The 27,001-nt window shown below is 42.7% G+C and overlaps 1 protein-coding gene across 5 annotated transcripts in view; it reads right to left on the bottom strand.

Annotated features, from left to right (window-relative positions):
• Positions 1-27,001, bottom strand: part of TENM1 (teneurin transmembrane protein 1) — a 912,904-nt gene that overhangs the window by 32,780 nt on the left and 853,123 nt on the right. The window lies entirely within an intron of this gene.

Consider the following 27,001-nt stretch of genomic DNA (forward strand, 5'->3'; position numbering starts at 1 on the left):
GCGCTTGGAAGTGCAGTCGCTCTAAATCTAAGGGGTAGATCTGAAATCAGTGGAAGCTCTGCTGATTTTATCATCCAATCATGTGCAAGCTAAAATACTGTTTGTTTTTTTTCCCTGCATATCCCCCTCGGATCTACAGCAACTTTACTTCCAAGTGCACTTGCAGTGCAAAGTGCATTTTCCTTTAGTAAATGACCCCCATAGTGTTACTTATGTATACCCATATGTTCTCTATAGACAGATGGATTGTGCCTGCTCTTGAGGAAGTTATTGTTTCATGTAGAGAATACTGTGCTGCAATCCTTTCTTTTGGTGGTATTTGATCACCTCTACGGTTTTTATTTTTTGCTAAACAAATAAAAAAAGACAGAACATTTTGAAAAAAAATGTTTTTTTTTGTTTCAGTTTCAAAACTTTGTAAATAAGTATGTTTTCTCCTTCACTGATGGGGCTGCACTAACGGGCACTGATAAGGCGGCACTGATGGGCACTGATGAGCTGGCACCAATGATGTGGCACTGATGAGGGGGCATTGATGAGCACTGATATGTGGCACTGATAGATGGCACTGATGGGCACTGATAGGTGGCACGGATGGGCGACATGGATGGACACTGATAGGTGGCACAAATTGGCACTGATAGCTGGCATGGATTGGCATGGACAGGTGGCATGAATGGGCATAGATAGGCACCATGAATGGGCATAGATAGGCGGCATAGATGGGCATGGATAGGCAGCACAGATGGGCACTGATGGTTGGCATGGATGGGCACTGATAGGTGGCACAGATGGGCACTGATAAGCAACGTTGTATTGCATTGTTTTGTACTGATGGATGCCAATCAGTGCCAAACAATAATGCATGCCAATCAGTGATGCCCATTGTGGACACTGCTTGGCATCCATTGTGGGCACTGATTGTCATCCATTGTGGGCACTGACTGGCATCCCTGGTGGTCTAGGGTGGCATACCTGGTGCTGGGCATCCCTGGTGGTCTGGTGGCGTCCCTGGTGGTCCAGTGTGGGCATCCTCGGGGGTGGGGGGGGGGGCTGCGCTGATAATCGATCAGCACAGACCCCCCCTGTCAGAGGAGCAGCCGATCGGCTCTCCTCTACTCACGTCTGACAGACGCGAGTGAGGAAAAGCCGATCACCGGCTCTTCCTATTTACACTGTGATCAGCCGTGATTGGACACGGCTGATCATGTGGTAAAGAATCTCCGTCGGAGACTCTTTACCGAGATTGTAGTTGCGGGGTGTCAGACTGACACCCCACAACAATGATCGCCGCGATGCGCAGCCCTGGGGGCACGCAGCGGCTCAAAATCCTGAGGACGTCCTATGACGTCCGGTCAGGATTTTGAAACCACTTTGCAGCCGTCATTTGCCTATTGGCGGGCAACAAGTGGTTTAATAAAGATGGTCTTGAATGTGCATTTACCTTTGTATTATGGGTCAATGTATTCATACATAGGTTATGTTCGCTGCATTGATCTTTGGGTACACACCTCATGTAAAGTCCCAACGTTTTCCCTTTTGCAACTTTACCGGGATGGGGGCACATGTCTATGTGGGCCTCATTTAAAGTCCCAAACTTTTACCATATCACAAGACTGGAGTAGAATTCCGCATCTTCTAACAGATTCACAGTTAAAGTTTTGTATCAAGTTTGAAAACAAAACACTAAAACCAGAAAATGTGTGTGGATATCAAGTACACTCAGTAACTGCGCAATTATGAAATATCACAAAAGAAATAAATACCCTGCTTGACTTCCAGATACTTTCTGTGACGCGATATTTTTTTCGTAAAAAAAAACATGGCTTCAGACAAAGATAAAATAAAAATACCTCTCAAAATTGTACGAGACCAAAATGAGCCGCTTTATCTTCTGCTACTAAACACCGCACCTTCAATTTCCTGCAAACATTTGCATAACTCATTTGTAAAACTTGTAAAAACAAGTCTTCATCCCCACTCTTGTAACCGTTACAATTTATGATCCAATTACAATCAGAGATGTTAAGTTTTAAGAAATTTTCTACTCAACAGCATGTGTTAATATACATTCATATGCATGCATAAGCGGCAGATACAATTTATCATAAAATGATAGGTCTGGACTGGAAAGCACTGTAGGGACATAAATCTAATTCTTGACATTTGTACTCTTTTATGTTGCAAATAATAAGCTACATCATAAACTGTCTGATTGGTGATATTATGAGCACTGACCTCTTAGAAGATACAGAAATACAAGCATCGCATAGTGCTGCAACTATGAGAAGCCTACTGATAATATCCATGCCTGAGAATGAAGGACTTATTGAAAAAAGAGCGTCTAGTGTTTTGTTACAGATCTCAGCAACACAACGCTGTGGTTGCATAATGTGACTGCTATCAGGGATGATAGAATCAATTAGTAATCTACCAAGAAATTTATATTGCACGGGTTTTAAAGGACTTATGTATGTAAATCCAAGCACTAAAATCTCATATTGGCTTATATGTTAATGTAAATGCAAAAGTCATTTTCAGTGTTTACTTGTAGAAATCTGCAGCTATCCTTAACCACTACAATGCAGGGCACTTTCGCCCCCTTCCTTCCCAGCCCAATTTTCAGCTTTCAGCGCTCTCGCAATTTCAATGACAATTGCGCGGTCATGCTACACTGTACCCAAATGAAATTTTTATCATTTTGTTTGCACAAATAGAGCTTTATTTTGGTGGTATTTATTCACGACTCCGTTTTTTATTTTTTGCGATATAAGAGGAAAAAAAGCGGAAATTTGGAAAAAAAAACAATATTTTCTTTTTTCTATTTTAAAAGAAATCCAATAAAATCGAATTTTGTCATAAATTTAAGCCAAAGTTTATTCTGCTACATGTTTTTGGTAAAAAAAAATTCCATTAAGTGTATAATAATTGGTTTGTGTGATCACGGACAAATGTACGCAAATGATCATGTACATATGTGTGCAGATAATCATTGGGACATGTGATTTTAGTGGGACATATGTTTTTTTATTTGGGGACATGTCTTTTTATTATTTGGGGACATGTGTGTTTTGGGGATATGTGTGTGGACATGTGTGTTTTGGGGACATGTGTGTTTATACTGTGTGGTGATGGTGATGTGTGTTTACACTAGACTAGTGATCAGTGAGTAAAAAGCTCATACTCACTGATCACCAGCCGGCTGCAGCGATCTGCTCTCCTCTCCTCAGCGACGACTTCCGTGTGAGGAGAGGAGAGCCGATTGCCTAGCAACCGGCTGTTTGTTTTGATCACATGACGGCTGTGATTGGACACGGCCGTCATGTGATCAGGAGGGCCAATCACAGAGCCCCCCTGCCGATCCGAGATGCGCCGTGTCTGGGTGACACGAGCGCATCGGGATCGCGCGCGATCCCCCTCCTTCTGAAGGACGTTCCTGAACATCCAGTCAGAAGGAGGCGGCTCCCACCCGGCCGTATATATACTTTGGCGGGGTGGGAAGTGGTTAAAATGATACATTCTTGTATGATGAAATATGTGTAGTCTCCATCAGAAGCCCATGTGACAGGGTGACAATGCGGGAGCACAACTAGGAAAAGGGGACAGGGCACTTTTACTGGGTATTATGAAATAACATTAACATATTGTATTTATAGTATCAGTCTTTATTCATTTGTATTTTCCTATACAAACCTCAATAAATATATTAATTTATTAGAAGCATACCCCACTTTTAAGTACACAATGGGGTTTATTTACTAAAGCTGGAAAGTGCAAAATCAGGCTCAATTCTGCATAGAAACCAATGAGTTTCCAGGTTATATAACCAAAGCTTGAAGGGATTGTAAAGTAAAATTTAATTTTTTTTTAAAATAACAAACATGTTATACTTACTTCCACTGTGCAGCTCGTTTTGCACAGAGTGGCCCCGAACCTGCTCTTCTGGGGTCCCTCGGCGGCTGTCTCGGCTATCTCCCGCAGGTACTTCTCACATTCATGTGAGCTCCCTCGCATGGTGAGAAGCACTTGCGGGCGCGCTCCTGTGATACAGCCGGCGGGTATAGTTGCTCACTGTATCACACAGCCCCACCCTCCGCCGCGCTGCATCATTGGATGTGATTGACAGCAGTGCGAGCCAATGGCTGCGCTGCTTTCAATCCATCCACTCCAGTCAATCAGTGGCCAGGCTGAGCGGCGAAGAGGACGGCGGGGGCAATCGCGGGACTTTCGAGGGGTCAGGTAAGTAAAACGGGGGGACTGGGGGTGTCGGCAGTGTGAGATGTTTTTTCACCTTCATGCATTCTATGCATGAAGGTGAAAAAACATTTACCTTTACAACCCCTTTAATTGAACAAGCTGGGGTTAGAAACTCATTGGTTTCTATGCAGAAGTGAGCCTGATTTTGCACTTTCCAGCTTTAGTAAATAAACCCCATTGTGTACTTAAAAGCGGGGTATGCCTGTACTAATCCCAGGACCTGCATTGACCATATCCAGTCTTCCACAATACACAGAACATAAAAGTACAATTATTTTGGTTAATATAAACTGCTAAACACTCTTTCTCATCAGCAGTATATAGCGGTCTTGACTTCTCTCAGTTTCTGGTTAAAGCTTGTAGGCGGAGTTTTCATACTGCACTGGCTGGCCTATCGGGATGCAGGACCCTGACCCTCTGTCTGGACAGTGCTGATCACATGCACTCTCCCAAGAAAAGAAAAAACTCTCTAGCAATATGCACTAAACTGAGCATGTGCAGCCTGACTCCAGCAGCTCCGTCTCATCCGGACCTGTTTTGGAGTCAGTGGAAGAAGAGGAGAATCTGTGTAAATAGGATCAACCAGCCTTTTTACGCAATGCAGAGGATTAACCCCTTAGGTCGCACAGTGAGTATAACAAGCATACTTTACTGAATATACACACTGATTTTACTGTGGTGGGTTTATTACACTTTAAGGAAATAAAATGTAAAAGTTAAAGTATATCTAAACCCAAATCATTTTTCATTTTGGATAGCGTAAGGAGGGTTAAAACCACCATCAGTTTTTCTGCCAAATATGTCTCATTAGGGAAATTTGTAATCACTTCCTATCCTGTAGACTCCAGTGTGGGAGAACATCTTTCCAGTGTGTGGGAAATCCTATGCACTAAGGTGAAAAAACTTCTGTCACTGAAAAGCCCCCTTTCATTTTACTTGCCCAAGCCCCGTAATTCCCTCACTGGAGATGCGCTCACCCTCTCTGCCTGTTGTCTCGGTTCTTGATTGGATAGATTGATAGCAACGCAGCCATTGGCTCCCACTGCTGTCAATCAGATCCAATGACATGGGTGCTGGGGGGCGGGGGCGGGATGAGTCCGGCTTTCTGTGTCTATGCACCAGGTAAAAAAATGTGCATCTATTTTTTTTTTTTTTGAGTCTGTAAAGCATTGCACCAGTGATAAGCAGATTTCTGGTGCCATGCAGGTCTCCTGCAGACCTGTCAGTGTATGTGTGCCCATGCATCCCGCAGGGGCAAGCAGAAACACTGACAGGAAGAAATCATTGAACTATCAGCGCTGTGGTCTACAAGCTAACAGCCGCCAAGGATGTTGGGGCTTGTAGTTCATTCACACACAGAGCTGTATTGGCTGAATGGCTGATTTCAAAAAGTGACAGCTATAGTGCCTTGAAAAAGTATTCACACCCCTTGAAATTTTCCACATTTTGTCATATTACAACCAAAAATTTAAATTTATTTTATTGGGATTGTATGTGATAGACCAACACAAAGTGGCACATAATTGTTAAGTGGAAGGAAAATGATAAATGGTTTTCAATTTATCTGAAAAGTGTGGCGTGCATTTGTATTCAGCCCCCTTTACTTTGATATCCCTAACTAAAACCGAGTGGAGCCAATTGCCTTCAGAAGTCACCTAATTAGTAAATAGTCCACCTGCGTGTAATTTAATCTCAGTATAAATGCACATGTTCTGTTAAGTCTTCAGGGGTTTGTTAGAGAACCATGGTGTACAAACAGCATCATAAAGGCCAAGGAACACACCAGATAGGTCGGGATAAGGTTGTGAAGAAGTTTAAAGCAGGGTTAGTTTATATGTTCAATCCATCATCCAAAAATGGAAAGAGTATGGCACAACTAAAAACCTACCAAGACATGGCCGTCCACCTAAACTGACAGGCCGGGCAAGGAGAACATTCATCAGAGAAGCAGCCAAGAGGCCCATGGTAAATCTGGAGGAGCTGCAGAGATCCAAAGTTTAGGTGGGAGAATCTATCCACAGGACAACTAATAGTCATGCACTCCACAAATCTGACCTTTATCCAGGAGTGGCAAGAAGAAAGCCACTGTTGAAAGAAAGCCATAAGAAGCCCTGTTTGCAGTTTGCGAGAAGCATGTGGGGGACACAGCAAATATGTGGATGAAGGTGCTCTGATCAGATGAGACCAAAATGTAACTTTTTGGCCTAAAAGCAAAATGCTATGTGTTGCTGAAAATTAAAACTGCACATCATCCTGAACACACCATCCCCACCGTGAAACATAGTGGTGGAAGCATCATGTTGTGGGGATGCTTTACTTGAGCGAGGACAGGAAAGCTGGTCGGGGTTGATGGGAAGAAGGATGGAGCCAAATAAAAAACCTGCAAAACCTGCAAAAGGCTTGGGACTAGGGCAGAGGTTCACCTTCCAGCAGGACAACGACCCTACACATACAGCCAGAGCTACAATGGAATGGTTTAGATCAAAGCATATTCATTTGTTAGAATATCCCAGTCAAAGTCCAGACCTATTGAGAATCTATGGCAAAACCTGAAAATTGCTGTTAACAGATGCTCTCCATCCAATCTGACAGAGCTTCAGTTATTTTACAAGGAAGAATGGGGAAAAATATCACTCTCTAGATGTGCAAAGCTGATAGAGACGTCCCCAAAAAGACTTGAAGCTGTAATTGCAGCGAAAGGTGATTCTACAAAGTATTGACTTTGGGGGCTGAATACAAATGCACGCCACACTTTTCAGATATTTATTTGTAAAAAAAATTGAAAACCATTTATCATTTTCCTTCCACTTCACAATTATGTGCTACAATTTTGTGTTGGTCTATCACATAAAATCCCAATAAAATACGTTTTTGGTTGTAACATGACAAAATGTGGAAAATATCAAGGGGTATGAATACTTTTTCAAGGCACTGTAGTACTTCTCTCTATACCGCTGTTACAAATGTAATATGTTCCCAGAGGTGAACTTATCCTCTAAAGCCCCATACACACTATCAATTTTTCTGCTGAGTTTTTCCTTCAGGTTTACCAAAACCATGTAGTGCAAGGGCCTGCCTGATTGCATACAAATGGAAACTTCTAAGGTTTGACCTCATATTATAGTGTTTTGGTAAATCTGAAGGAAAAACTCAGCGGAAAAACTGATAGTGTGTATGGGGCTTTAGTGTCCTCTTTGGAAGATTTCCCCTCTATTTCTGTTCTGGCTGAAACTCAAAAGTTTGGATTTGCCCTCTCTTGTATTCCGTGTGCCTGGTGAGCTATCACTGCATATAGCTAATTCTAAAAACTGCATTTATATATGTGAGGGTGAGCTTGGGTTCTCCTTTGCATTAGATAATATACAGCCATTATTAGGGTCTATACCAGTGATGGCAAACCTTGGCATCCCAGATATTTTGGAACAACATTTCCTATAATGAGAAACTACACTGCAGAGTGCATGAGCATCATGGGAAATGTAGTTCCAAAACATCTAGGGTGCCAAGGTTCGCCATCACTGAACTAGACCTTCTACCAGGGTCAGGGCTGGACTGGGACAAAAATTTGGCCCTGGACTTCATCCAGACCAGCTGTCATGGTTATGCAGTGATCTTCCTGTGTTTGCTTACCTCCCCTCATGTGTTCAGACTAAGAGGCCAGCCACTTCCACCTGGTGGTTTTTATAACCTCTCCTCTAAGCATGGCTCCACCCCAGGCCCTATCAGGGAGCCCTATATTGACCTGTACACTGCAGGCCATCAGTGCTGATCAACCATTGTGTATTCCTTTGTGTGTTTGGCTTCCTGTTACCTGCCGTGTGCTCTTCTGTTGTTCCGTTACCGACTTTGGCGTGTCTTTGACTATCCCTGTTTGCCTGTGATCCTGACCTTTTGGCGTGTCCCTGACTATTTCTGTCTGCTTGTGGCCCCGACCTTGGCTTTGTCCCTCACCATCCCTATCCTCCTGTTGCCTACTGTGGGTGTGAGCTGGGGGACCCTGGGGGTCGCGACCTGGAGCCAGTTGCAGCCAAGTCCATACTCACCACTCGAGGCTCTGGTGAACACCTGCTGGCTCTTAGACTCCGCGTCCCAGGGAATCTTATGCTCTAACCCCGGTGGGACCTGTCTCCCGTCCGCAGCAGTCAGCCGTAGGGTCCACAACCTTGCAGTGCACTCCTGATCCCTACGGTGTGCATCTGTCACCTCGCCTCTAGGTGACCTGACACCAGCCCACTTTAATTTTGTAAACAAGCACAAAAACAGTATATAAAACTATACACAATTGTGCAAATAAACATAAGTAGCATAACACAAGGAGTCCTCAGTAACCTCTTTTATTATTTCACTTATTCTCCTCTGTATTTTTCTTATCTGTCTCACATCACTGCGTGAAGTTGAGGGCGAGCCGCACGGCGATTACTTTGTCACTGAAACCGGCCCACTGAGCCATCGGCCCACCGGGAAACTCCCTGTACTCCCTGTAGATGGCCAATACATGCCTGACCATGGTGAGGCAAGGTGCTTAGCATAGTATGTAGTTAATTTAGGCCAGCCACTTGTGGAGGTAGCCAAACAGAATAGTACACATCCTTTGTGAGTGCCAAGCACAGTAAAATCCTAGCAGTGCCTGTTCATAGTTCATTGTTCAAAGTTTACAGTCATATGTACAAAGTACAAGTACAACACAAAGTTTACTTGCATGCACTCTTGTATTTTAACATAAACTTGACAGTGCATAAATATCAAGCCCTATAACAAAAAAGTATAAGGACCCCTGAAGAATTTGCAGACACATCCAGTCTCACTGTGAACAGCCTGGGCTACAAATCACTGAAAGAAATCAGAGGTGAAACAAATATGTCAAGTATGTACGTAATATGGTAAAATGTTGATGGAACACCTACAAAACACTGAGAGCAGCCCTGTTATCAGGGCACCTTGCAAGACACTTTGTTCTTACACATCTTTTAGTTAGGCGCTCAGTGTTAATGCATTGTGTGCTTTGATTATTTCATGTTTTCTATGAGAAAAAAAAAGGAAGAAAAAAAATAAGAAAATGTTTCAGGACTTTAATACGTTTTGCTGCCATCTGCAGCCTCTTACAAATATTGCAGTCCCAAATGTTTAACAAGGTTATCATAGCCATAGTCACCTTTCATGATAAAATCCTAACCTACTACAGAAAGCTCCCAAAGAACCAAGACAGTGTTCTGGGCCTAGGTTTTAGTGGCACCAGTTGTGATTTGTTATTTTCAATGTAAAATAGCATAGACAAACAATAATAGTATATAACAAGATTGGAAGGCAGCTTGTAAAAAAAAATGTATCTGCATTGTAGGCTGCACAACCCTGACTTAGAGACATTTATCAGAACAATTAACTACAACTTTATCTTTCAAAAAAGGACGCCATATGAGGTGGACACTGATTCTGGATACTGTCATTTACAGTATCAGCTGTAGTGACATACAAATAGAATTAAGCATCAAAAGATAAAATAGATGTACATCCTAACTGGTTGACATTTACTTTGCTAAAGCACTGTTTATCATAAACTAATTTTTTTTCATAAATTATTGTTTTTTGACCTTTTCTCTCCCCATTCCTGACCTATCCACATATCTCCTCAAATCTGACCTGTCCACCGCCCCACTCGTACCTGACTTGTCCATGTGCCCCCTAATATCAGACTTGTCCACCTCCATTCTTATACCTGACTTTTCCTCCTACATCCACATGCCTGACCTGTCTACATTTCTTATATCTGACATGTCCACTAACTTCCTCATACCTGACCTTTATATATCTGACTTTTCCACCTATATCCTTATATCTGACCCATATGACTAGGTCCTCATACCTGATCTTCCCACCTACCTCTTCATACCTGAACTATTCACATAACTTCTCATAACCGACCGAGTCACCTACCTCCTCTAACCTGACCTATCCACCTAACTCTAAATACCGGACCTGTCCACCTATCACCTCATACCTGACCTGTCCACCAACCCTCTCATATCTGGCCTATCCAACTACTACTTAATGCCTGACCCATCAATCTACTTCCTCATACCTGGGCTTTCCACTAACCCCCCCTTACCTGACCTATCCACCCACCTATCCTCATACCTAAGTTATCCCCCTACCTCCTTATACCTGACCTGCCATCCTAATAACTCATACTTGACCTATCCACATACTCCCTCATACCTGACCTGTCCATCTAATTCCAACTGCCTGATCGTTCCACCTACCTCCCCATACCTAACCTATGCATCTACCCCATCACACCTGACCTGTTTACCTACCTCCTCATATCTGACCTCTGTGTGTTTTTTACTCCTGGCCCCTGCAATCTGCATGACATTTACTTTTGACCCCCAGTACTTACTCCTCCTGACCTCTGTACTGTGTTACTTACTCCTGATTGCTGTGCTTTACTTACTCATAACTCCTTCACTTTGTAAGTTACTTACTCCTGACCCTTGCACTCTGTGTGCTACACACTCCTGAATTCTGCACATGAATATTCAGACTGTATGGACAAGAGCCCCATTTAAAACTCCTTCTGTTCTTGTTCCTCAAACTTGGCTGCTTAAAAATAAAAGATTTGAGTGGAGAATTTGGGGAAATGGACAAGACTGTGCTTGGGACTCCAAATGGAACATGCAGAGCACATACCTTGTGAAGGTGCTTCACTATGGGAATAGGATAGGATAGGACACTGTACAAAGTACATAGAAAGCATAGGGCAGTTTGTAAATGGAAAAAGAACAGAGAACAGCTTCATAGAGAAGTCTATAAAAGATTTACAATCTCTGATTTGTGCCTTGGTATATGTGAAGATCTGAAAAATCGGGGGCCAGTGCCGTATTAAGGAGTTAAACTTTGTAAACAGTCTCAAAGGCTGAAGTAAAACTTTAGTTCAGGTTAGTGGAAATTGTAAAAGGAATGATTCATTAGTGCCCTAATGTGTTTTTATCTTGTTCTTGATGCAAGAAAAGGATTTTTTTTTTTTCAACAATTAAGGTTTCTGTTTAGCACACCGTTAGTGCATGTCATAGCTTTGGAGTCACGTCCTTAACTATTAACGTAAATAATATGTGTCTACAGTGCAGATTCTTTTGTATATTGGTTACACCAACAAAAGTGTTTCTTCTGCAGATGACCTTGGTGGTCATGGTGTGCTGCAGCCTATGTAATTTTTTACTCTGTACTGAGACTGTAGGCCACACCCCCCCCACCTTTAAACCACCCGTAAATATAAGTAAATAATTACAGACAACCGAATGGCAATTAATTGGCCACGGCAACTTTATTGGTTTAACCATTTAAACGAAATTATTTATTAAAATACCAAAATACTGCCCAGTTTTTTAGAACTCGGGCAGCCATTAACCATTAACTTTAATTAATCAAAACAGTCCCCCCCCCCCCAGAATCCGGGGTGACCCTACCACATAGAATTGCACGCGACTAAGGGAAGGGAGGGAGGGAGTATTTCTTCTACTAATCCGGTCCAGGGGGTGAAGAGAATGAGCCCCCTGCAGCTGTGCTATTTAAAGGCTGTCCAGAGCTTCCAGCACCTTCCAATCAATTCCATTGGACCATTTAACACCTGAAAAATAACCTTTAATTATGCAGACACCTATTAACCCTTTAATCTATGAAACTTGTTAAAGGTGTGCTGGCCACAGTCTCACGCAGGTGGGCCCCAATTAGTGCCCTCCTTTGCCATTCTAAAAACATTGCATGAGTCTGCATTTATTTTGTTTTTTATTGTTTTGAATGTCCAACGGAATGGATTTGGTAACCCCTTGGCAATAATCAGATACAGTATTTAAATTACAATCTCAAATTAAAAAAAATGTATACGGTTTAAAAAACTACCATAAATCTATACTGAAAAGCCAAGCCCCAAACTGCTACCTGCCCACACAGCTCAGGGTGGTGGGGTATGTTTTATGTGGGGTTGGTATACTTTACCTGGGTATTTTTAATTGATTGAAATAAAATGACTTCAAAGGGGACACTGTCCCAGATTTATAGTTTATATTGTAGTGTAAAGAATTGTTTTAGGCTTGATTTTCTGGTATATGCTTGTGGTTTGTGGTAGTCATTGAAATGATATACATTTTTTTAATTTGAGTTGTTTTTAAACTTTGATTAATAGAAACACTGGACGGAGAGTGGTGGATTTGTAGGTCCAAATTTTTTTTATGTTATGTTTAAAATTACAAACACAGTGAGGCTGATGAATGAGCAAACATTAATGCCGCGTACACACGATCAGAATTCTCGTCGGAAAAAGCTCTGGTAGTTTTCCAGATGGAATTTCCGACGGAATTCGGCTCAAGCTGTTTTGCCTACACACGGTCACATCAAATTCCGATCGTTTATAACGCGGTGACGTACAACACGTACGACGTGACTAGAAAAAGGAAGTTCAATAGCCAGTAGCCAATAGCTTCTGTCTCGTAGTTGAATCTGAGCATGCGTGATTTTTGGCGTGTCGGAATTGCATACACACGATCGGAATTACCGATAGAAAGTTATTCCGTCTGGAAAATTGAGAACATGCTATCAATTTTTAGCTGGCGGAAATTCAGACAGCTAAATTCTGATGAAGCATACACACGGTCGCATTTTCCTCTCATCGTTTCTGGACGTAATTCCGATCGTGTGTACGAGGCATAAGAAAAATTACCAACAAAGCAGATTTTATGAATCAAATACAACAAAGGACCTGCCTGGTCACTGTGGGAAAGGGTTCTACATTTGCTTAGAGTTTCTTGTTCTTTTTCTTTTCCTTCTTAACAAATCAGACCTAGTTAGTTTCTCTAGTATTCATCTTAGTGGATGTATTTAATGCATGTTCTTTTAACTCTCCATTTGTAGAGGCATGTAAAGAACAGTGTTTATGGAGCACACTCTACACGCACAAGTAGATTTCTTTTTTTCATAACAAAAGGGCATTAAGGTTCCACTTATTTACCATTCTAAGTAAACACAGTTCAGATGTCATCACCAGCAAATGCAAAAATAAACATTTGTACATTATGCATAAGGTTTTTATGGTATGTGTGTTTTGTGTTAAGCTATCTCAAGAGTGGCAGTGTTAGTATATAGGAACTAAATGTTCTATTAAGATGTTCTTGTTTACAGTTTATTTCAGATTGCGTTTTAAAGTGTACAGAATATAAGAAAACTGCAGGAATAAAGTAACTAATTGGATATTAACCCTATCTGACTCCAGAAAAGAAGAATCTGATTGGCTGCTTCAGGGCCGTCTTTAATATTGATTGGACCCTGGGCAAAACTTTTCTTGGACCACCCCCCCCCCCCCCATGCAGTTTTGTTCTCCACCTGCTCTGAGACATACAATAAATAGCAGCTAGACTCAAAATCAGTTTACTGAATCAGATCAGGCAACCAATGCGATTGGTTGCCAGAGGTTACAGTGTATCATTACCACTCACTGACTGGTTGCTAGAGGTTACAGCACACATTACAGCTCACTGATTAGTTACTAGAGGTTACAGCACATGATTTCTGCTTGTTGAGATTACTGTACAGTAATACTGCTTACTGATTCATTGCTAGAGGTTACAGCACATCATCTCCTCACTCCAGGGGTTATGCTATACATATGGATGCTGCCTTTATTTACATATCTATGCCACCGGATGCAGCTATTTGCATATGAATGCTTCTGCTATTTACATATGAATGCTGGTTATTTGCATGTAAACACAGGGTCTGCAGGTGAGTCATCTGTACACAACAATAGGGCAGAGCTGGGCAGCATTAGTAGCAGCACTTCACACTGAGATATCAGGGCACAGCAAGAGACAAGGAAATTTAAACTGGGATAGTTGGCAAGTATGAGGCAGCTGCTTTTGGCCCCACAACAATGACAGGGCCCAGGGCAGCTGCCCCTTTTGTCCTGCCTTAAAAACGGCCCTGGGCTGCTTTGAGTTATTGTAATTTACATATAAACTTCGCTTTCTGCACCATTTTCTTGAAAAGCATAATATCTCATGGACCTTAAGCATGTCTATGTAAAAATAACAAAAAATACACATGCTGCAAGTACTGGAAAACAGATCCTGCCAGAATTCTAGTAACTCCCAACTTACTGTTGGAGCCAAGACCTATGCCTCTGCTGTGCTGAAATCTTGAGGAGTGTTATCAGCCCGGAGTAAGTTCTTCTCAGCTGAACTACAGCACACCTCTCATTTATGTTATAAAGATGAGGGGATGGGGAAGTGATGTGTTGTTTTGTTGTTTAACAGATACTGGGCAAGGCTGACAACACTGCCTTAGTTTTCAGTATAGAAGAAATGCTTTGTTGTCAACGCAGACGGGAAGTTAGGAGAAAATGCTGGATTTATGGCAGCTCAACAGGTGTTTTTCTGTATCTAGCATTTATAAAGGGATAAAACATTTGGAAAATGTGCATGTATTGCAGAGATGTACTGAATATGTTATTTTTTGTTTTTTAATAAAAAATTGCAAACCCTAATGGGTTCTTCTGTGTTTTGTGTCATTTGCAGCGAAAGTAATCAGAGAGCAACGGTATCCTAATAATTACTGATGTTCACTAACGTTTTCTTATGACTAAATTCTTATGATCCCCTCTCCCCATGCTACCTAAACCCTCTTGCACTTGTACCTTAGATTAGATTAGAGGACAATGTAGTCCAGGAGGTTACACCTTATTGGGTAGCATGCCACCATAATAGATAGTTTTTGCATTTAGGGCATATGAAATATCAAAGCCCCCTGGTACTCTGCATCCTGACATTGCACCCAGAACCTCCCCACTGCCCCTTGCTTGTGTACCACTAACTTTGAACTACCCTGCCTCTCAGCATCCCATAGACTGCCCCATTCTGCCAGCTAGCAGTGCCCTTTGCGCTCCTGGTTCCTGCTAACCCCTGTCACCTTTGCAGGGACATGCAGGAAAGAGAGGAGAGGACATGGAGTCTGGAGTTTCTGGGCACTTCCACTCTGTTTGGCCCTGCCCACTTTCTCCTCCTTTTGGTGACATTACCACCTCCTCAATGCAGACTGCAGATGCAAATCATCTCCAAGGACACATGTGCTATAACCGGCAGGCGACTTGAGAGAGGATGCAAAACTGGGCGTCTCATTTCCTGAATAAACTGAGAGCTATGCACCTGGCAACTAGGAATCAGCCAGCCGTTCGAGACGAACGTAAGTTTGACCCGAACGTCGGGTGTTCGTTTGTTCCTAAACGAACCGAACATATGGGGAGTTCATGGGAAATTCAAGTGATGAGCAATGCCCCATAATGCACTGTGAGATCGCAGTGCATTGCTGTATGATGACTGGCCAAAGCATTCACCTGACCTGCATGCTTTGGCCAACCACAGTGCACTCTGTTGAGAAAGCCATGACTGTCCAAAGGCAGGGTACCTTTGGCCAATCATGGCTGGGGGGAGTAAGTCCACACCCCACACTATATAAGGCTGCCTACAGTGTGTAGTGTTGTTGGTGTGGAAAGAGAGATAGCTTAAGTTAGATTACGCAGGCAGGTTATTCAGTTATGTGACAATGGCACAAACCTTCTCTCCGCCCTCTGACAGGGACACTTGACCTATGTTCTATATTTGGCACACCTGTATTTGGTGGTGCATCATTTCTTGACCAGGTACCCAGGCTTACAAGATCTCCTGAGGCAGGCCAGAAAAGTCTGTGGTAATTTCCGCTGGTCATACAATGCCAGTGCTTGGCTGGCTGACATTCAAAGGGAATGCAACCTGCTCACCAACTGCCTCATTTGTGACATGCCCACCAGGTAGAACTCAACGTTGGCAATGCTGCAGTGGCTGTGCACACAGCAGAGAGCCATCAATGAGTACCTGTGCGAGTATGGCACCAGGACAGGGTCAGAGGAGCGTGGCTTCTTTTTGCCACGCCAATGGCTACTTATCAAGGGTGCATGCATTGTCCTGTCACCATTTGAGGAGGCCACAAGGATGGTGAGCAGAGACAATGCATGCATCAGTGACACTGTCCCTCTAGTCTTCCAGTTGGAGCACACGCTTTGTAGAATCATGGACAGGGCACTTGAGGCAGAACAGCGGGAGGAAGAGGAGGACTTCCCTACCTCTCAAGGCCCTCTTTATCCAGATAGCATTCCCGCGGGCCCACCAAACACACAGGAAAAAGATGAGGAGGAGGAGGATCATGTCAGCATTGATGTAGAGGATAACACTCAGCAGCAGTCTTCAAGGGATGGTTTTCAGTCCCCAGAAGCCAAAGCAGTTGTAGGTGGCTGGGAGGAGGTAGTTACGGATCATGAGATCCTTAGTGACCCAGAGGAATCAAAATCAAATGCCTCTGCAAACTTACGCTGCATGGCCTCCCTGATTCTGCAAAGCCTGCTAAAGGACCCTAGGATTTGTGGTATCAAGGAGAGAGATCATTACTGGCTGGCCACCCTCATGATCCATCTTAGAAGGGTAAGGTTGCAGGCGTCATCCTGCCTTTGCAGAGGGAGCAGAGGATAAAACATCTTCAGGCCTTAAAGAAAGGGTTGTGTAATGCATTTCCAGACCCTGGGAGGTTACCATTTCCTGGTGCTGGACAACGTGTTGCTGAGACTCCATTCAGTCATAGGAAGAGCAGTGGAGAAGGTAACTGGCTGACCGATGCCTTTAAACAATTTTTCAGTCTTCAGCGCCAAGGTCTGATCAGTTCAAGCAACCATTGCCAGTGTTTGCATTATATTTTACAGGAATATCAAGGGGCAAGAGCAGATTTTGAGACCTTCCCAACAGAGCATCCACTGGGTTACTGGGTCCTGAGGATGGACCACTGGCCAGAACTTGCTCAATAAGCAATTGAGCTACTGGTCTGTCCTGCTTCCATCGTGCATTTTGAACCCACATTCCATGCTGCTGGAGGGTTTGTAACAGATCAAAGAGTGCGCCTGTCTGCAGACTCTGTTGATAGGCTCACATTCATAAAAATTAATCAGTCTTGGATCAGCAGCTAATGCTGATGTAACTAATTGAATTTTCTATGGATCTGGGATCCCTTAAAGACTGCCTATGCTGACTATCCTATTCCTCCTCAATCTTGATGATGCTAGCTTCCAACAATATTTTTGGTTTGGGGCACCACCACCCAAGGTCCAATTTTTCTGCCCCTTTTTAACAGGTGCATGTGATTACCATTTTTGATATCATATTTCAATGCAGCACCCAACAAGAGTAACTGTGAGGGCTTACTGTGTTCTGGCACCACCAATATCAACGGCCCAATTTTTCTAACCCTGTTTAACAGGAGCATGTAATTACAATTTTTTGATATAATACAGTATCTTACAAAAGTGAGTACACCCCTCACATTTTTGTAAATATTTTATTCTATCTTTTCATGTGACAACACTGAAGAAATGACACTTTGCTACAATGTAAAGTAGTGAGTATAAAGCTTGTATAACAGTGTAAATTTGTTGATGTCTCAAAATAACTCAACACACAGTCGTTAATGTCTAAACTGCTGGCAACAAAAGTGAGTACACCCCTAAGTGAAAATGTCCAAATTAGGCACAATTAGCTATTTTCCCTCCCTGGTGCCATGTGACTCATTTGTGTTACAAGGTTTCAGGTGTGAACGGGAGCAGGTGTGTTAAATTTGGTTTTATCACTCTCACTCTCTCATACTGGACACTGGAAGTTCAACATGGCACCTCATGGCAAAGAACTCTCTGAGGATCTGAAAAAAAGAATTGTTGCTCTTCATAAAGATGGCCTAGTCTATAAGAAGATTGCCAAGGCCCCAAAACTGAGCTGCAGTACAGTGGCCAAAGCCATACAGCGGTTTAACAGGACAGGTTCCACTCAGGCCTCGCCATGGTCCACCAAAGGAGTTGAGTGCATGTGCTCAGCGTCATATACAGAGGTTATCTTTGGTAAATAGACGTATGAGTGCTGCCAGCATTGCTGCAGAGGTTGATGGGGTGGAGGGTCAGCCTGTCAATGCTTAGACCATATGCCACATACTGCTTCAAATTGGTCTGCATGGCTGTCATCCCAGAAGGAAGGCTCTTCTAAAGATGATGCACAAGAAAGCCCACAAACAGTTTGCTGAGACAAGCAGACTAAGGACATGGATTACTGGAACCATGTCCTGTGGTCGGATGAGACCAAGATAAACTTATTTGGTTCAGATGGTGTCAAGCGTGTGTGGCGGTAACCAGGCAAGGAGTACAAAGATAAGTGTGTCTTGCCTACAGTCAAGCATGGTGGTGGGAGTGTCATGGTCTGGGGCTGCATGAGTGCTGCCGACACTGGGGAGCTTCAGTTCATTGAGGAAACCATGAATGCCAACATGTACTGTGACATCCTGAAGCAGAGCATGGCATGATCCCTTCCCTTCAGAGACTGGGCTGCATGGCAGCATTCCAACATGATGATGACCCCAAACACACCTCCAAGATGACCACTGCCTTGTTAAAGAAGCTGAGGGTAAAGGTGATGGGCTGGCCAAGCATGTCTCCAGACCTAAACCCTATTGAGCCTCTGTGTGGCATACTCAAATGGAAGGTGGAGGAGCGCAAGGTCTCTAACATCCACCAGCTTTCTGATGTCTTCATGGAGGAGTGGAAGAGGACTCCAGTTACAACCTGTGAAGCTTTTGTGAACTTCATGCCCAAGAGGGTTAAGGGAGTGCTGGAAAGTAATGGTGGCCGCACAAAATATTGACACTTTGGGCCCAATTTGGACATTTTCACTTAGGGGTGTACTCACTTTTGTTGCCAGCGGTTTAGACATTAATAGCTTTGTGTTGAGTTATTTTGAGAGGACAACACATTTACACTGTTATACAAGCTGTACACTCACTAATTTACATTGTAGCAAAGTCTAATTTCTTCAGTGTTGCCACATGTAAAGATAGAATAAAATATTTACAAAAATGTGAGGGGTGTACTAACTTTTGCGAGATACTGTATTTCACAGTAGGGCCTGTTCCTGCATCCAACAAGAGTAACTGTGAGGGGTTACAGTGTTGTGGTACCATCACCACCCAAGGCCCAATTTTTCTGGCCCTGTTTAACATGGGCATGTAATTACAATTTTTGATATAATATTTTACAGTAGGGCCTGTTCCTGCACCCAACAAGATTAACTGTGGGGGTGTAATATGGGGGATCAATAGCTCTTGTAGTAGATGCATTTGTCAGGGATTCAAGCCAGTCAGGAACTATATTTTAGAGCATGGTAGCCCATTTTTATTAAAAAGGCAAATAAAAGTCTGTAACATAAAGGTTTCCCATGCAGGGGTTCTTCTCCAGCAAATACACGCTATGGAAAATGCTAGCCCACCTAGCTCTCTTTAGCAGTACTTCTGCTCTTTATCCTGTCACACCAACCACATGAGTCTTCAATGTGGTTGGCTCCACTTTAGCACCCACTCTGGCCTTAGTCCTCAGGCCATTAATCTGCCTCTAGCAGTCACACATGTTCTGACTGTCTCCTGCAGTCCCTCTGACTCTTAGAGACCTCCTGTCTCTCCTGGTGTGGTGCAGTCTTCAACTGGAAGCAATGAGGTCTTCCCATACTCTTATTACAAGGGCTCACCTGAGCACACACCCTGCTGGTCATCTACAGAATCTGGACACAGGGTTGGAGATCCCATCCCCCTCAGGACACTATGGAATCTTCAAAGTACAGAGCCCCATGAGGGAATACCAAAACCTGGATAAAGCTGTGAAAGCAGTTTTCTCCAGTCCACATCTATGCTCTGCAGTCTTGCATCAAGCAAATGTGCACACCCTGTGCCCCCCAAACAACCAATTTTGCAGTGACAGCACCTCCTACTGTCACAGGGGTTACAGTGTTCTGGCGCCACCAAAACCAATGGCCCAATTTTCCTGCCCTTGTTTAACAGGGCCATGTAATTACAATTTTTGATATAATATTTCACAGCAGGGCCCGTTTCTGTGCCCAGCAAGAGTAACTGTGAGGGGTTATAGTGTTCTGGCATCACCAACACCTAAGGTCCAATTTTTCTGCAGAGTATATAGGGCAGGCTGTATAGTATATATACTGCTGTTCAGAGTATATAGTGTCTGGGGGCCTGGGAGACCCCCACACCATTTTTTGGTTTTGACAGCAACTCACGCACCAAATTCAGGTAGTTCTAAAATGTCACACTTCTAAATTGTGGTGCATTGAATGTGCAAAATTCAAAGCAAAATACCAACAGTTTGTATCTTATGAAAGTGGAGCCAATTAAGACCAACTCTCTTTTGGAGCACTTCTTTCCCCTTCCCCTGGGAACACACACAGACCTTGGAATTCATATAATTCATGGAATTCCATAAGGACTGGAACAGACAAATTTGCAATTATCTCATGTGCTTTCTAAAAGTGGGACAGCAAGCGTCAAATGCAAGTGCATTTTCTAGACTAGTGCATGAATTTGACGCATGCTTCATGACTTTCAGAACACAAGAAATATTTTAGCAAAATCTGTCTGCACCAGTCAAATCTGGGGATGTGTGTTTTTTTTCCAGGGGAAGGGGGAAGAGGTGCACACTGTCAGGCTCAGAGGAAGAGGGAAGCCAAGCACTGAGATATTGTTATAAACCCGCTCATCGCCTCTATTACTCTTCTAATGGGGCAACCATCTTTAAGAAGTCCAACATCCAAATGTATTCTTTATTTCTTTTCTTTCAGTGTGCCCCTTTTATTAATAACAGAACACCACTATTTACCACCTCTCCCTCCTAAAAAATGAAATCTTCTATATAGAGGTGCACCAAAATTTCGGGCGCTAAAAATTATCGTCCGAAAACAATGTTTTTTCATTTGGCCAATAGAATAGCCGACACCGAAAGGGGGCAGGGTCCGCCTCGGGTGCCGCCCATTGTGGGAGTATCACACTGGTGTACCCCAGTCCTCCACTCCCTCCTCCTCCCCTCCCTACTCGCCGCAATCTCCGCATGTCACGGAGCTGAATTGTCCGGGCCGTAGGAACAATGTCCCGTCTCCTGTGATAGACGGCACACTGATCCAATGGCGGGACATTGAATCAGTGTGACGCGATCACAGGAGGCGGGACATTGTTACTGTGGCCCGGGAAATTCAAACCCTGCTCCGTGACACACGGTAATCGCCACTAGGATCTGGGTACTGGCAGGCAGCTTATGATGGACACTGGTGAGGCTGCTGGGCACTGGTAGACTGCATATGACGAACACTGGTGAGGATGCTGGGCACTGGCAGGCTACGTATGAAGGGCACTGGGGAGGCTGCTGGGCACAGGCAGGCTGCATATGACTAGGACTGGTGAGGCTGCTGGGCACTGGTAGGATACATATGATGGACATAGGGGGATATCTTCTGTATCCTATCTGCATAGGTGCATCGAATGGAAATTTTGCTAATACTATTAGCAATGTGTTTAAGTTTAAGTAAGAGATTGCAGACAAGATACAAGAGATGGTTAGAGACTGCAGACTGCATTTTTCTTGACCTTTCTTGCACTAAAGGTACCAATAATGGCAAACAATAATTTAATATTTATTTAAATTGATTATATTAATTAAAAAGTTTAATATAATACAATTATATATAAAAATAATATAAATATTTGTTTTAAAAACTGTAATTTTCGGTATCGGTTTTGGTTTTCAGCCTAATGCATCCTTCCTTTTTGGTATCGGTTTCGGCACCAAAATTTCCATTTGGTGCACCCCTGCTTCTATTTTGTTATTTTGAACATGCAATTTCTACAGTATATAAGGTTGAAACAGAGAAGAAAACAATCTCCATTTTATATCCAGGATTCTTCTATTACAATAATTTTTTAACCAATGAAACCCAGGGGGAGTTTGAGGAAAAAATAGAAAGAGGTGAGGTTCAGATGTCCCCAATAAAGACGAGAGGTTTACTATAAGTATGTAGGCTGTGTAGGTTATATTGGTGTTTAACCAATGGTTAGAGAGGTAAACATTTAGCTTTGGTTGACCCCACAAGTGGCATTCTGTGTGACTTCATAGATTAAAAGTACCATATTTATCTGCGTTTAACACGCACAGGCATATAACACAAACCTATATTTTAAGAGGGAAGTTTCAGGAATTTTTTTTTATTTTAAATAAAGAATTTTGAAGCAAAATAAGGGTCAGTGCCCATCAATGCAGCCTGATCAGTGCCCATCTGCAGCCTTGCCATTTCCCATCATTGCAGCCTGATCAGTGCCCATCTGCAGCCTTGCCCATTATTGCAGCCTGATCAGTGCCCATCTGCAGCCTTGCCCATTATTGCATCCTGATCAGTGCCCATCTGCAGCCTTGCCCATTATTGCATCCTCATCAGTGCCCATCTGCAGCCTTGATATTGCCGAAATAGACAGAGCTGGATCTCTTGTGTGCTCAGCTTGGCTTGAAGTCATGCCCAGTTCTGTCCCCTTAGACCGGCTCCTATGACGGACATAACACCCGTCCAATGCTGAGACGTCAATGCTAGGAGCCATCCAGGGGGCGGGACTGGGTGTGACTGTGAGCCAAGCCAAGTACACAGGAGATCCGGCTCTGTCTATTTCAGCGGAGCTCGTTCCCTCCTTTCCCTCCAAGGCAGCCCTATATTGGCATATAAAATGCACACATGATTTGCCCTCTATTTTAAGCGGGGAAAAGTGCATGTTATACGCCGATAAATATGGTAATTAAATCTCATTATGCATGCTTACAGGAAGCACCAATGAGCCTGAGCCATATTGCTACTAAGCAGGGGTCTCCAAACTTTCCAAACAACGGGCCAGTTTATTGTCCTTCAGACTTTATGGAGGCCGGACTGTGGCCAGCAGGAGTGGAAATTTTGGCATCAGTGAGAGTAAACATCGCCCTATTTGGTATTTGAGGGAAGAATGGTGCCGTATGGTTAGTATCATTGTGAGGAAAAGTGCCCCATTGTTGATGTCAGTGGGAGAAATGGTGCCTCATTGTCAATGTCAGTTGGAAGAAGTGTGTCTTGTATCAGTGGGAGGAATAGTGTCCCAAGGGCCAGATACAGGCAAGCAAAGGGCCACAGTTTGGAGACCACTGCTATAGAGTAACACAAACAGTTGTTATTGCAGAGAGTTTAAAAAGCCAGGCTTACAATGTGAGAACCATTACATCACATGCTTCGGGAAAAGATACATTTGCTTTATAAGCAGTAAATAATTATTATATCTCAAGTGCACAAATCTTGAACTGAATTCATAAAGATGCATGAGTATTTCATTTCCAAAGGGTCAAAAATAAGGAGACAGAGGATCGCTATTGATGGCATTGATTTATGACTTTTTTCTTAAGTCATAATTCATAGTCAAATGCCTAGGGAGGGGAATTTATCTAATCTGCCACTTTTGTGTACTGAAAATTTAAGCATTTTAACATTAATGTTTAGTGCCCTTACTTTCTTGTTTTAAAATCCTGCTGAAGTTACATTTCTACCATTCTCGTTGTAAGCAGTTTAATCAAGCTGACGCTTATGTGTGTTTCTTTCAAATCAGAAATTATGCTGGATATCACCGCACCGCAAATTAGAACTCATTTACCTTCTGGAATACGAGACAGCTTCGTAAGGCATCAGTAGAACAATTAATTAAACTTAGAGGAGCACAAATCTGCTATGACCTTATATTCTGAATGTCACAATAATAATAATACAGCACAAGTCCTCAGGCTTTAGTTCAGCACAAAATACGAAATATACAAGTCACTTCATAATTGTAAAGCAGAATTCTTATCTATCAAACTTTTCTATACAGCTTGGAATATCTAGAAGTCCCTTGACTGTATCACAGATTCCTATACACTGACATTTGTTAGTAATTAAAAGAACGTTTACTAAGATGGTTTTTGTAAAAAACAGTCATGGTACAATTGTGTAAGCACATAAACATATCAAAACAGACTGATTGCAGTAAATCTCCAGGCGAAAAATACTAATTTAATTCAAATATGCATCCAATTACACAAAAAAACGAATAAGTACAGACAATATAAGAACCCAATGTGTTTATACCCAACTGTATATTAAAGTAGAAAACCTTCGAAAAACAGCGCTGGTCTGAATAAAGTGCTAAAAAATACATAAAAATCAAGTGTAAATGAAACAAAACCTGATATTAGTGTTAATACTAACAAAAGTAAGTTCTTGCTGCAACCTAATGCGAGACACACACAATATACAATAATCAAAAAAACAGCTGGTAAGCCTCCTCTAGTTTGGTGGTGGATAATCTCCTTCTCCTCTGGGTGCACCTGCTACGTGTGTGAAAGGGTGGTTTTGAAAGTCACCGAAAATGGATTAAGATTCAGCATCCTATCCATCTTTTCTTTTCTCTGGACTGCTTATATGCCTGGAAATCATTACTTTGGCACTATTTTGCATGTTGTTGGGATTTTTGCAAATAAGATAGATTATGTCACTTTATAATTTTTTTGATTATTGTATATTAAAGTAGAACTAATGCCAAAACTTATGTGTTATAATCCCAACAGGGTTTTTTTGCCATCTATATCTCATTGAGAAGATTTCCTTTCACTTCCTATCCCATAACCAAAACAAAGCATCAGGAAATCCCTCCAAAGTGAGCAGATATTTGCTCATCACTAGGGTCACAAGAACTAATGTCTACATTGGAGATGTCTTTGTGGCTTAGACGGGCCATAGATGATTTCTTTTTTTTTAAATAAACCAAATGACTGAATGAAAAAAGGAAGAGATATCTCCATCCACACAAGTAAGGTGGGTGGAGGGATCTCCCTTCCCAGGACATTGTATTCTGACAGCAGGACTCTCCACTGTCAGAATACACTAATTAGGAGCTGCTGCAGCCACTGATTGCCTAAAGTTTTCCAACATTCCATCCAGTATAGATATCCTGATATGTATCTTATCCTCGCAAGACACTAAAATGTACATTCATTTTTCAGTGAATAATGCACAAGGATGCACAATGCACAATATATGGGAATATGAATTTTCCTGACCCTCAAATTTGGTTTCCGAGGGTTATCAATTGCAATTGGCCAAAGACATTGGAATAACTTGCGCTAAATATTTTATTTTTACATGAACATATCTACTTGTATGTGACACATATTTCAGTTTCAATATTTTATGTTATGTTTGCAGAATATTCTGTTTAATGTAGAGCTTACCTTTAGCCTAGTTTCACACTGAACGCGGGATTAAAATCGCGTTCAGCTGAACTCGCACAATTTCAAACCGGCATTTCAGTGCGAGTTCGGGGGGCAATTTGACAGACATTTGTGTGGAAACGACTTTTGGGAATTAGATGGTGCCATTGCCGGCAATAGGCTCCGATTTGGCATTCAATTTGACATGTCAAAGTGGCCCGATGTGAACAAGGGCAAAATGTCTATCTTGTGATTATTTTTTTATTTTAGATACTGGGATACATTTAGGTGCTGGTAGAATATCATAATGATATTTAGTAAAGTCTGAGTATCCATCCACTATGCAGTATACTGTATATGCTCACATGACATTGGTAAGGAGCTGTTGATCAGTAGTTGGTCATCAATTTATGAACCAAATGAAAGCCATACTTCTGCAGATTATTCTGTACATAATTTCTCCCTCTAGTGGTTATTAGAAGTGCTGCACCAGTTTTAAAGAGGAAGTAAACCCTGATGGGTGTTACTTCCTCTTTAAATCCCTGCAAAGGTAAAGCATAATGGACTACTATGTATCGCATAGTAGTCCATTATGTGTCACTTACCTGACACAGGAGCCAGCGAAGTCACCGCTGTCCCCTGTAGTTCAGAGCATCCATCTTCTCGGTGGGTCTCGCTGCTCCGCCGCTGTCATTCGGCGAAGCCGCGATGACGTCACTCCCGCGCATGCGCGCGGGAGCCACCACTCGCGGCATATCGCAGTTGACAGCGGCACGCTCAGTTCGCCTGCACGCCGCTGTCTATGGAGCATGCGCCGTACACAGCGGTGCCTGTCTTTCGGCAAATATCTCCTAAACCGTGTAGGTTTAGGAGATATTTCTTGGACCTACAGGTAAGCCTTAATCTAGGCTTACCTGTAGGTCAAAGTTGGTGGTAAGGGTTTACAACCACTTTAAGCCCCTGTACACATGGTCGGACATTCTGCCAACCAAATCCGTCGGATTTTGTCCGTCGGATTGTGTCCGAAACTGTTGCATACACACAGTCGGACCAAGTTGTCGGAAAATCCGATCATTCAGAAAATGATGACGTTATTTAGTTACGATGGGACTATGTTCAGGCTAGTAGCCAATAGCTTTGGTCTAGGAATTTGATCTGAGCATGCGTGGCACTTGGTCCAATCGGAATTCTCTACACATGATCGGAGTATGTCCGATCGGACCAGTAGGTCGGAAAATATTTCCAACATGTTGGAAAATTGGGTCCGACGGATATTCAGACGGAATCAGTCGGATGCATACCACACACAGTCGGATTATCCGACAACACGGTCCGATAGGACACATTCCGACGGATTCTCCGACCGTGTGTACAAGGGCTTAGAGTTGCTGGTGACTAGATCTTCCAAAAAGATATTGGAAATCCATCGATAAGTAAGAAACACTTTTCACTCTTCACAGAATAAAATCTCCCTTGGAAATTCCGCTCTTTCTGATAAATAAGAGCTTTACAATTCACAGTATGAGAAGATTTGTCACTATATGCTTACTGATACAGCTAAGC

This window comes from Lithobates pipiens, unplaced genomic scaffold (assembly GCF_037356315.1).
Source record: "Lithobates pipiens isolate NorthernLeopardFrog02 unplaced genomic scaffold, aLitPip1_a1.2 Scaffold_1, whole genome shotgun sequence".
Taxonomy (NCBI): domain Eukaryota; kingdom Metazoa; phylum Chordata; class Amphibia; order Anura; family Ranidae; genus Lithobates; species Lithobates pipiens.